The sequence below is a fragment of the Pelobates fuscus genome, chromosome 6 (assembly GCF_036172605.1).
Source record: "Pelobates fuscus isolate aPelFus1 chromosome 6, aPelFus1.pri, whole genome shotgun sequence".
NCBI classification, from domain to species: domain Eukaryota; kingdom Metazoa; phylum Chordata; class Amphibia; order Anura; family Pelobatidae; genus Pelobates; species Pelobates fuscus.
In genome coordinates this window covers 47,319,242-47,331,316 of record NC_086322.1, presented here as the reverse complement: position 1 = coordinate 47,331,316, position 12,075 = coordinate 47,319,242, and the positions used below count along the sequence as shown (strand labels likewise).

General features: G+C 41.9%; 1 protein-coding gene across 1 annotated transcript in view; it reads right to left on the bottom strand.

Moving 5' to 3' along the window:
• Nucleotides 1-12,075, bottom strand: part of MAEA (macrophage erythroblast attacher, E3 ubiquitin ligase) — a 56,817-nt gene that overhangs the window by 31,937 nt on the left and 12,805 nt on the right. The window lies entirely within an intron of this gene.

Genomic DNA, 12,075 nt, shown 5'->3' with positions numbered 1-12,075 from the left:
AATTATCTAAAGTAATATTTACCAAATATCTGCAGGGGAAACTAGGATGGGAAAACACTTTCAGAAAATAGCGTATATGTATAAAATGTGTATTACTGACATTTAGACTTGTTCTTCTAGTGTCTGAATACAAAATCCTTCTCTCTCAAAGCCCAATTCATCAACATCTTGGAGTTAGTGAATCGTATGTGTGACGTGTACATGCTGGAGCAAAAATACAAGGACATGTAAACCCAGGTGATCGATGCCCGTTTACCTTAACTTCATTCAACGTACTAGGACGGCGGTCACACATTGTTAGCGATACATTAAGGGAGCAGTGCATTCCAGGACTACAAGAAACTAATGGACATTTCTAGGCTTTATTTTACACTGCACATATAGTGAAAGATATATTAGTTTGAGGGCTCTTGGTTCAAGATTATTATTTCTTCTTAAAGGGACCCTATAGTGCCAGGAAAACAAAGTAGTTTTCCTGGCTCTATAGGGTTAAGAGGTCATCCTCCCCCTCCCCCCCCCCCTCCACCACCCCCACGTCCCTCGGCGCTGGGTCAGGCTCCGCCTATGCTCCGACGTCAGCCGGCAAGGGGAGACCTTATGCGCATGCACGGCAATGGCCGCGCGCAAATTAGACCTCCCCATAGGAAAGCATTATTCGATGCTTTCCTATGGGGAAAATCTTACGCTGGAGGTCTGTGAGGACGTCAGATAACAGAGGGCAGACCTAGAGTTCTCTGGAACTGCAATGTTTTACATTGCAGCACTAAGTGCAAAAGGGACACAGCACCCAGACCACTTCAATTAGCTGGAGAGGTCTTGGTACCTACAGTGCCCATTTAATGAGAGGAATACCTGGTTGCAAGCAAGACAGATAAGAAGCTCTTTGGGACAGGATTAGTTTTTCTTTCCCTATACAGAATGCAGAATACTCCTTTATACAGATTTATTTAACCAATCATTATTAACAGAAGTCCCAGAAGATTGGAAATTAGCAAATGTTGTACCCATTCACAAGAGAGGTAGTAGGGAGGAGTTGTGCAACTACAGGCCAGTAAGCCTTACTTCAGTAGTGGGGAAATTGATGGAAACTATGTTAAAGGATAGAATTGCTGAACATGTAAAATCACATGGATTTCAAGATCAGAGACAACATGGGTTTACTTCAGGGAGATCATGCCAAACTAATCTTATTGATTTTTTTGATTGGGTAACTAAAATTATAGATCAGGGTGGTGCGGTAGACATTGCTTACCTAGATTTTGGTAACGCTTTTTGACACTGTTCCACATCAAAGGCTCATCAATAAACTGCAATCTTTAAGTTTGGATTCCAGTATTGTTAAATGCGTTGGGCAGTGGCTGAGTGACAAGCAACAGAGGGTTGTAGTCAACGGAGTATATTCGAAGCAAGGTCTAGTTACCAGTGGGGTACCTCAGGGATCTGTACCGATTCTCTTTAATATTTTTATAAGTGATATTGAAGAAGGTTTTGATGGTAAGGTATATCTTTTTGCTGATGAGGTTGATGTTCCAGGAGGGATAAGCCAAATGGCAAATGATTTAGGTCAGGGCTCGACATTTCCCAGGCGTCAGGTCGCCATGGCGACTAAAAATTTTGCCCTTGCGTCTGGGATTTGTCAGCTTTTTATCTAAAACGCCTTGCTTGGCAAATAATAGAGCCGGCCGTCCACCCGCGGGAGCATGTAGGAGGCCGGCTCAGTGAGCATGGTAGCAGGCCGCCATGAGCGTCATGGAGGCAGCTGGCTGAGTGAGCGTTGTAGCCAGCCACCCTGGGCTTTAGGGAGGCGGCCATCTCAGTGGAGCATCAAGGCGGTCGGCTGGGGCAGCGTGCAAGGGAGCAGTAATCTTCCTGCAGCTCCTCTCTGCTCCCTTGCGCTGTCTAATGATGCCGGGAGCCGGAATATGACGTCATTCCGGCCCCAGCATCACAGGGAGCAGAGAGGAGCTGCATGGTAGATTACTGCTCCCTCTCATACAGGGAGAAAGAGCAGCCCCACTCCTGGCATCAAAAAAGTAAGCCATACAAAAAGTGAGTGGCCATGGGCAACCAACGACTCACTCACCCTTTCCACACATCGAATCTGTAGCATGATTGGCAGTCTTTCAGTGTGGGTTAAAAAAAAAAAATTTACATTTGAAAAAACAAACAAACAAACAAACAGTGCCCTATTATCAGCTTCTACAAACTGCGTCTGCAAAGGTAGCAGATACCGCAAAACTCAACTCAATGAAAGGCATTTATAAAAATAAATAAATAAAAAAATAAAAAACGGACAGCAGCGGAAGCAGGAGTCAATTTGAAAAAAAGGGGGATTTTTTAAAACACATGAGGGGGCATTTTTTGACCCACTCATTGATTCCACTACCCTTTCATTGTTGGAAAAATCCCCTATTTTTCCCCCCGACCTTAAAATGACTCTTGCTCCCCATTTTTCATCAATATAAGATAGCAAAGGAAAAAAAGATTAAAATTAATCATTAAAAAAGTAAGTTTTCTCGTTTCCTATTTTCATTTTTAATCTACCGTATATACTCGAGTATAAGCTGAGTTTTTCAGCACATTTTTTGTGCTGAAAAGCCCCAACTCGACTTATACTCGAGTCAATGTCTGTATTATGGCAATTTACATTGCCATAATACAGACAGAGGGCTGGCAGAGAGCTCTTATACCTCTCCTGCAGCTCCTGTCAGCTCCCTCCTCATCTGCGCCGGTCTGGTCAGCTCCCTCTGCAAGTCCGTGTGTAAGTCTCGCGGCCGCGAGACTTACACTGGGAGCTGGCAGGGACCGGCGCGGAGGAGAAGGGAGCTGACAGGAGCTGCAGGAGAGGTAAATGCTTCCTGCCAGCCCCCCTTCCCCCCAACTGAACTGCCAATGCCACTGGACCACCAGGGAGTGAGAGCCCCCCTCCCTGCCATGTATCAAGCAGGGAGGGGGGACGAAAAAATAAAATAAAAAAATAATAAAAAAAATATTACTTAAAAAATAATAAAAAATAATTGAAATAATGTTTAAAAAAAAATAACAAAAATGCCCACCCCCCACCAAGGCTCTGCAACACACACACACGCTGCATTCATACACACACACACTGCATTCATTATTACACACACTGTAAATAAATATTCAATTAATATAATTTTTTTTAGGATCTAATTTTATTTAGAAATTTACCAGTAGCTGCTGCATTTCCCACCCTAGTCTTATACTCGAGTCAATAAGTTTTCCCAGTTTTTTGGGGTAAAATTAGGGGGGGTCGGCTTATACTCGAGTATATACGGTAGATATATAATTTATTTTGGCAGCTCACAATAGGCATTGCAGCACATGCTGCTGATATTGAGTAACTATTTGGGAAGGCAATATTGTAGCCATTTTGGTAGCTGTTGAGAAAGCTTTCTTTGAAGGCATGAGACGAGTTCAGCTGATTTGGCATGTGGTTTGCCTCGCATTCTATCCTTATTATGCGTTTAGCACTTTGCTTGGTTTTTATTTTGCTGCCTTTATCTATTTTTAATGCAATGTTGCCAATTTTGATACCAAACAAAGAGAAGATACTTTGTCATAACTCCTTGGCACAATTTCTCTTGGTGGAGTGAAATATTTAATAGTTTTTCCTTGTCAGCAAAGACATAGGAAGCATTTTTACTGCACGAACGGCCTTCATTACATTTTTTCGTCACCGAAATTCAGTCAAACCAAAGAGCACAATTAACTAAATTCTAAATTACTGTTCAAGTGTTTCAGGAGACCCAACATATTTAGCACTGCACAAGTCTAATAACCATGTGACTTTCAATAACATAAGTAGGTCATGATTATTATTTAAGGTAAACTGTATTTTTGTTTCTTTTAAGTGTATGTCAGTGACTATTAGAATGACTAATACACAGCACAATCCTTTAAGATGATACAGGAGACATTCCGTCTACCCAAACCTGTTTATTAAAATGAGGGCAGGAAGTAAATCATATCTGATTGAGAGGTAAAAACATATAAGTCGGGGGGCGGGGCCTGACCGCCGGCGGGATCAGACGTGCTCTGTCTGAGCTCCCGCTCCAGGGCCGAAAAATCTGCATTAACTGGGGACCAAAACCTAACCAGCAACCCACACAGGTGACCAACCTGATCCCCAGTGACAGGGGCACGCGGATATACCCACCAAGACCGCAACTGGCACCAACGGTGATCCGAAAAGAGCCCGGAGTGTGTAGGAGCTTGAGCCGGGACGAGACGGCCGCTCTCCCGGGTCTCCGGACGGCGTTGGGCCTCCCCCCCCCCCTCTGGACCAGGGGGGTTATCTCGGTCTGCATGGGGAGCCACTAATGCAGCCTACCTTGGCCTGGCACAGCCACCCTACAGTGGAATACAGACTGAGCGACACCCCTCAAGATGGCCACCGAGCGCACGCCATGTGCGCGACCTGCCAAAAAGACGGAGCCGATCGAGGAGGGGAGTGACCAGCCAGCTCAGGGGACGAAGGCATCTCTTAACACAGGCAGAGAAAGAGTGGAGCTGGAAGAATTCCTGGACCCTCTGTCCACAACAGACGGCCCCTGGGTGAGCTACGCTATCATGCCACACAACATCTTAACCGGGCGCCCTTCCCAAGCGACAACACAACGCCCTACACACCAGCCCAAAACTAAAGCCCGAATGGGCATAGGATTTCTTAACAGCCACATTGCTTTTGGGGGCCAGCACTGGGCCCAACGGACTAAGCCACCAAAATGGGCATCGAGCAACGCAACCCCGACAGGTGCACCCAGAGGCCCACGGCCTAGGACTCTCACAGAAACTTTTACTCCACTGAGGAAACAACTGGGACCTTTCAACACGAGGCACAAGCTGAAGTTGCTACTACAAGAACAATGCTTACATACCCGGGTGATGCTTTCTATGTTTAATTCGCATTGTGATTCATGGTAGTAGTAGGCATAGGTCCCTAATGCTGTCAGGGAGGTGCAGGCCAGAAGGGGCTAACGCAGGGCTTTTACCTATGTTTTGGAACACCCCTGACTAACATGATAGCTATTAAGTGAGAGGTTAACAACTGCTACTCACACCACGCTGATTCAGCTCTCCTATTACCATCAGCATATGACTGCAAGTCCCTTTGGCTCAAATTAACCCCCAGTGGTTCATAACCTAGCCAAACGTGTTTACCCTTAAACAAAGTTACCTAGCATGTCTCCTGGATTTGCTTATGTTACTCCTACTACTTTTATGTCTCACCAAGGTTATTTCTTTTTATATATCTTGTATCTGAGACAAATGTTAGCAAGCGCCTGTTCAGCTTTCAGAATTAATGCTCAAATGTAACCCATAGCGAAGTATAAGCTAGACAGAATTTGTGCAAGTATGCTCAGAGAATCCTCATATCAACGTAACTGCATGTATAATCAGATCAGATTATTCAGGGAAAGCTTATGTCTAATCTACTTTAACTTGTTCTTTTTTGTCAAAAAATATATAGTGCAAAGTATTTCCATGCCACGCAAATGTAACACTATGTATGTTGATGATTTGTCTGCTGACGCTGTAGTGGCGTAACTACTTGGCTGTAACTACCCGCACTGCAAAAATAAAGAATAAAAAAAATAAAAAACATATAAGTCCAACTCTAAGGCGCTCTCATTACCCTTAAAGATCTAGGGAGTTAAACTGAATTATTTCCCCTTTAAAAAGCCCTATGTGACAGCATGGAATGCCCTAATTATTGAATATCACCAGTGCTACATAACTGGTATATAGAATCAGCAAACAACAATATAAAGAAAAATACAAAGTAAACAATGCAAAACAAGAAGAAAATAGCAACCGCCAGTGGATGCACAATATGATCCAAATTATTTCAAATGAAGGTGAGAAATAGAAGCGTTGTTTAATAAGACACTGTAGGCACCCAGACCACTTCAGCTCATTGAGGTGGTCTGGGTGCAATGTCCAATGTCCCTTAACCCTGCAGTGGCAATTATTGCAGTTTCCTAGACAGCCACTAAAGGGATTTCCAGAATCGAAACGGATCTTTGTTCCGTTATCTGATGCTGGACGTCCTCACGCTCTGCATGAGGACCTCCAACGTCAGATTTTTTTCCCATAGGAAAGCAGTGAATAATGCTTTCCTATGTGGAAATCCTAAAGAGAGCGCGGTGCATGCGCACCAGATCTCCCCTGCTGGCTGACGTCGGCTGGGGAGGAGCTTGGGTGGAGCCTGACCCATTGACGAGGGACAGCGGCGCTGGATTCAGGTAAGTGACTGAAGGGGTTTTAACAGGGGAGGTGGGGGCCCGAAGGAGGGGGGCCCTCCAGGAGCATATACTGCCAGAAAAACATGTTTATTTTCCTGGCACTATATAATCCCTTTAATTTCTCTCTGTCACTATGTTTTCTCTTAGCTGACTGCCAGGTGCAATGTATAGACCTTATATAAATGATTGACAGGGAGCCAAGATGGAGGCATCCAGTTTCAGGTTAAAGAGGTGAGGATTTCTACATTTAAAGGAACACTATAGGGTCAGGAACACAAACATGTATTCCTGACCCTATAGTGCAAAACCCACCATTTAGGTGGCTTGACCCCCCCCCCCCCCCCCCCCTTAGCCCCCTCACAATGGGTTAAAACACTTTATTTTCAGCTCTCCACAGGTCTGCTGGCGCTGGCCCCACCCCCTTTGTGAAATCATCAGAACTGCCGCTTTTTAGCCTATCCAATGCTTTCCCATAGGGAAAGCATTGGACTGGTTAAAAACGGCAAGGGGACCGGGCCAAATAGCACCTCCTCATAGAGATGCAGTGAATCAATGCATCTCTATGAGGAAAATTCAGCGTCTCCATGCAGAGCGTGGGGACGCTGAACGGCAGAGCTGCTTACTGTGCAGCACTGAGCCAGAAAGCCCCTCCAGTGGCCATCTGAGGAGTGGCCACTTGGAGGTGTCCCTAGGGTCAATGTAAACACTGCCTTTTCTCTGAAAAGGCAGTGTTTGCATGAAAATGCCTAAAGGCTATGATTATACTCACCAGAACAACTACATTGAGCTGTAGTTGTTCTGGTGACAATAGTGTCCCTTTAATGTTTCACTAATCACTCCTCACAAACACTTTCACTTGTCAAATACAATATGTAAACATAATATTAAAACCCCTGACTGTTCCCCTTTAATGGACATAAATGTACAACTTAGTAAAAAAAAACAAAAAAAAAAACTTCCCAAGAATTTGGGAGCTAGGGCAAAAAGTTAGGACCAAAGCTAATTTTTATTTAACTCTTTGAATGCCAGATGTAGAGTAATAAAGAGATGTTTTCCTGTAGTGCCTAGCACTGATATGCTGCAAAATACCTTAAAGAAGAAAAAAGTCACCGCAACACAATATTTTAATATAATGATCCTTTCATCAAGTTTTGAAAGGAAGTGGATACTTCGCTAAATCATGTATATAAGAGAAAAAAAAATCCTCCCTACGTTTAGTTTATGACCGGATCCTTTTTTTTTTTTTTTTAATGTACATACAAATTCTTCATTTAACACAGAATCTACTTCCTTTCTAAACAAATAAAAAAAAAAAAAATAGAGTTTAGGTGTCAGCTGTCTTAAAGGACCACTCTAGTGCCAGGAAAACATACTTGTTTTCCTCGCACTAGAGTACCCTGAGGGTGCCCCCACCCTCAGGGACCCCCTCCCGCCGGGCTCTGGAGAGAGGAAGGGGTTAAACTTACCTCTTTTTCCAGCGCCGGGCGGGGAGCTTTCCTCCTCCTTTCCATCTTGATCGCGACGTCATCAGCTGAGTGCGCATGCGCGGCAGGAGCCGCGCTCGCATTCAGCCGGTCGCATAGGAAAGCATTTACAATGCTTTCCTATGGACGCTTGCGTGCTCTCACTGTGATTTTCACAGTGAGAAGCACGCAAGCGCCTCTAGCGGCTGTCAATGAGACAGCCACTAGAGGATTTGGAGGCTGGATTAACCCTCATTATAAACATAGCAGTTTCTCTGAAACTGCTATGTTTATAAAAAAAAAAGGGTTAATCCTAGAGGTACCTGGCACCCAGACCACTTCATTAACCCCTTAAGGACACATGACGTGTCTGACACGTCATGATTCCCTTTTATTCCAGAAGTTTGGTCCTTAAGGGGTTAAGCTGAAGTCGTCTGGGTGCCTAGAGTGGTCCTTTAATAAATAATGACTTGATCTACCTTACTGCAGTATTTGAAGTCTACATACTGCAGGATAGCACTTTTTATGTGCTGACCATCAATATGTTTTAGTGGTTGGTGTGTGTCAACTAAAAACACTGGCATTGTTAAAAAAAAATATATATATACTATTTTTAAATTTGTGTACACCTAAACAAATTCCGTGTAAAATGGGATTTTGGAGAGTAAAACCCTAAAATAGAGTTAGTTAATTGGCAAAATAAAGTAATGGACCATGTAATCAACCATCCACAATATATACCGATTACATGGGATTATAATTTCCTATTTAATACCGCTAGTTGGACATCAATAAGAAATGACCCACTAACCCAGGACATACTTGAGTCGAAAGAAATATTCATGTATCCTTCCTGGTAAAATATTTTATAAATAAATAACTGCTCCTGACAAATACTGAAATATTAAATCTGTATAAGAACGAAACCTTAGGTTTGACACAATTTACACAGGAATTTGAAACATTTCTTGGTCTGCAGTTTTTATGTCCAACTACTTTACAATATTTAAGTGTTCTTGCATAGCAAAACCACTTAATGTTATCTCACATATATATTATTCTTATTATCGCCAAATTTACCACCCTAACTCCTCCCACAGTTTTTACACTACATAGACAGAAATAGACCAAAACGTGCAGATTGTTCCCGATCGCGTTGCTATTACTTTGTGGAATGTTTCGCCGAATGGTTCACGGAATATCGTCGTTCTTGTGGCGAAATTGGTCCCATAGGAATGAATGGCAAAATGTTCAAAACTGCCACCACTCCCTCATTTTCAAGCACACCTACACAAATCTTATATCAAAATGTTCAGCTACCCCTGCTGCCACTAAACATTTCAACGGCTAAGCCATAGTCCTAATAGTTTTCACAATATGTCCATTTGTTTGTAACTCACGCCATCCATTGACATTCATTGAAACTCCACACTAGCCAGCTCAAATTTGAAGGGCAATTTCTAAACTGCGACTGTGCCTTCATTTATAATATTTCAGAGACATACGTAGGCCTGGGTCTTGTGATTCTCACAATATAAAGCTCTTCACTGTAGGATTTATAGTTTTTAAAATACGACCTTTTGAAGATGGCAACCGCCAAAATACTCTGACCTGTGCCAGGATGCAGCAGCAAGTGATGTCATAGACAGGGCCTTTTGCACCTGCTAATGTTTTTATAACTGTATGTTTTAATGTAACTGTGAAGCACTTTGGGCAACAACGTTGCAATTAAATGTGCTATATAAATAAATAATAACAGTTACTCGCCCACTCCAGTTGTAGACTACTGGTGGAGGCAAGAACACTTCACACAATTTCCCCATAAATTGTAGCTTTTCTAGTTTTGAATTAAAATAATTGTAAAGTAAATAAGTTTTATTATTTTCTAAAGATGAGAACATCTTGATTTTTAAATGGTACATGTAACGCGAGAGGTAGAAAATCTTTCACATAGTTTACAAAGGAAAACACAGCTGTATAAAAATACAAGTTATTGAACCAAACTACTTGAGTATACATTTGAAAAAGATTTACTTTTGTGGGGGTAATTTTGGAGTAATTTAGTGAGTGACACTGTGCCAAAAGTAATTAGGGGCGAGTAAAGTTTGCAAACTGATGTATAGATACAAAGGCGAAATAAAAAAAAAGAGAGGGGGAAAAAAAAGCACCATAACAACTTCATCAATGATCACTGAGCCCCTGTACTTCCACTCGACCGGGTGCTGCTGTTATGCCAAGAGAGTCAGCTGACACACTCAGTCTATGAGCTGCTCCGCATTGAGAAAAGAGAGTGAGAAGGATACATACCTTTTTCCCTCTGACATCGAATGAAAGTGCAGGGGCAGAGCGACCGGGCTCTGACTACAAGAATTTGGGGATAAACTGTAATGGTTTAACTGTTTCAGGGACCTAATTGCACCATCAGCCATTCATTGCCATGAAGTGGTTATGGTGCCTAGAGTAGTCATAAAATAAAATGTGGACTATACCATAAAGTGCATGCTACATTTAATCAGGAACATTCCAGAATTATATAAATTACATTCAGCAATGTACATTTTTGATCAAGCATATCATGTCAAAATATTGTTTAAATAAGGAGAATAAAACAATTTGCAAGCTAACATGTCTGGGAAGGTAGAAGGACAGTTTTCTTTTAATAGCATGATATATAGAAGAGGGGACATCCAGCAAAAAGGGAACAGGGAAGACATCTGGAGAATGTTTATTAGACACACACACACCTACACATAATAATAATAATAATAATAATAATAATAATACAGTTTATTGCATTTTGAATAGCTCATATTTTAGATTTAAGATTTACCACTGAAATTATAGCTCTGAATGACAAAAATTAAAAATATCTAAAACACGTGCACTATATTGGGGGCTGCACAAAGCAATAGAACAAGCTAAAAAAAAAAAAAAGGATGGGGAAAAGGGGTCAGCAATGAGCATTTATACAGTGCATGCAGAAAGTATTCGGACCGCTCCATATTTTCACATTTTATTTTGTTGCTACAATTGTTTATTTTTTCACATCAGTCTACACTTCTTACCCAATAATGACAAAAGCCACATTTTCGAAGACTTTGCAAATTTATGTAAAAAATAAAATATACAGAAATATCAAACTGACATAAGTATTCAGAACCTGTGCACTGACACTTGAAATTTTGCTCAGTTGCATCTCACTTTCTACACACCGATTGTCATTTAGTTGTGGCAAATTCAATTTATTGGACATGAATTGGAAAGACAATCACCTGTCTATAGGAGATCTCATCTCTTGCTGTAAATGCATATCAGAGCAAAAACTAGCCCATGAGGTCAAAAGAACTGCCTGCACAGCTAAGAGACATAATTGTGTCAAGGCACAGATCTGAGGAGGGCAAAAAAAAAAATGTAAAAAAGTTTCTGCTGCATTGAAGGTTTCCCAGGGCAAAGTGACCTCCATAATTCTTAAGTAGAATTAGTTTGGAACTATTACGACTCTTCCTAAAGCTGTCTGCCAGCTAAACTAAACAATCATGAATGAAAGTCCTTGAGATATGACCAAGAACCAAATGGTCACTCTTGGGGAACTCCAGATATTATATGTGGAGATGGGAGAAAATTGCAGAAGGACAACCATCACTCCAACACTCTACAGATCAGGCCATTATGGAAGACTGCCAGACAGAAGCTTATCCTCACTACAAGACTAATGAAATTCCATATTCCGTATTTGAAAGGGAAAAAAGCATCTAAAGGACTGTGAGAAACAAGATTATGTGATCTGATATGATGAACATAAGAGAACGATTTGGCCTTGTTTCAAATTCATGTCTGGAGGAAACCAGGCACAGCTCATCACCTGCGCAATACCATCACAATGGTGGTAGCACCATGCTTTGGGGGTTTTCAGCAACAGGTACTGGGGTTGACTGTTCAGGGTTTAGGAAAAGCTGAACACAGCAAAATATAGAGATAACTCTGGTTAAAAGTGCTTAGGACCGAAGACTGGGCCAGAGATCCTCATCAAGTGGTCCAGCCAGAGGCAGACAAACCAAATTTAACATATTTAGACTAGAAAATAGCTGTCCACCGATGCACCCGATGCAATCTGACAAAACCTGAGAGGATCTGCAGAGATTAATGGCACAAACTAACCAAATCCAGGTGTGCAACACTTGTTGCATCATACCCAAAACAACTTAAAGCTGCAATTGCTGCCAAAGGTGTTTCAACAAAGGACTGAATTCATAGATCAATGTGATATTTCAGGGGTATAATGTTTAATATATTTGCAATCGTCGTTTGCTTTGACATCATGGGGATTTAAATGTAGATGCAAG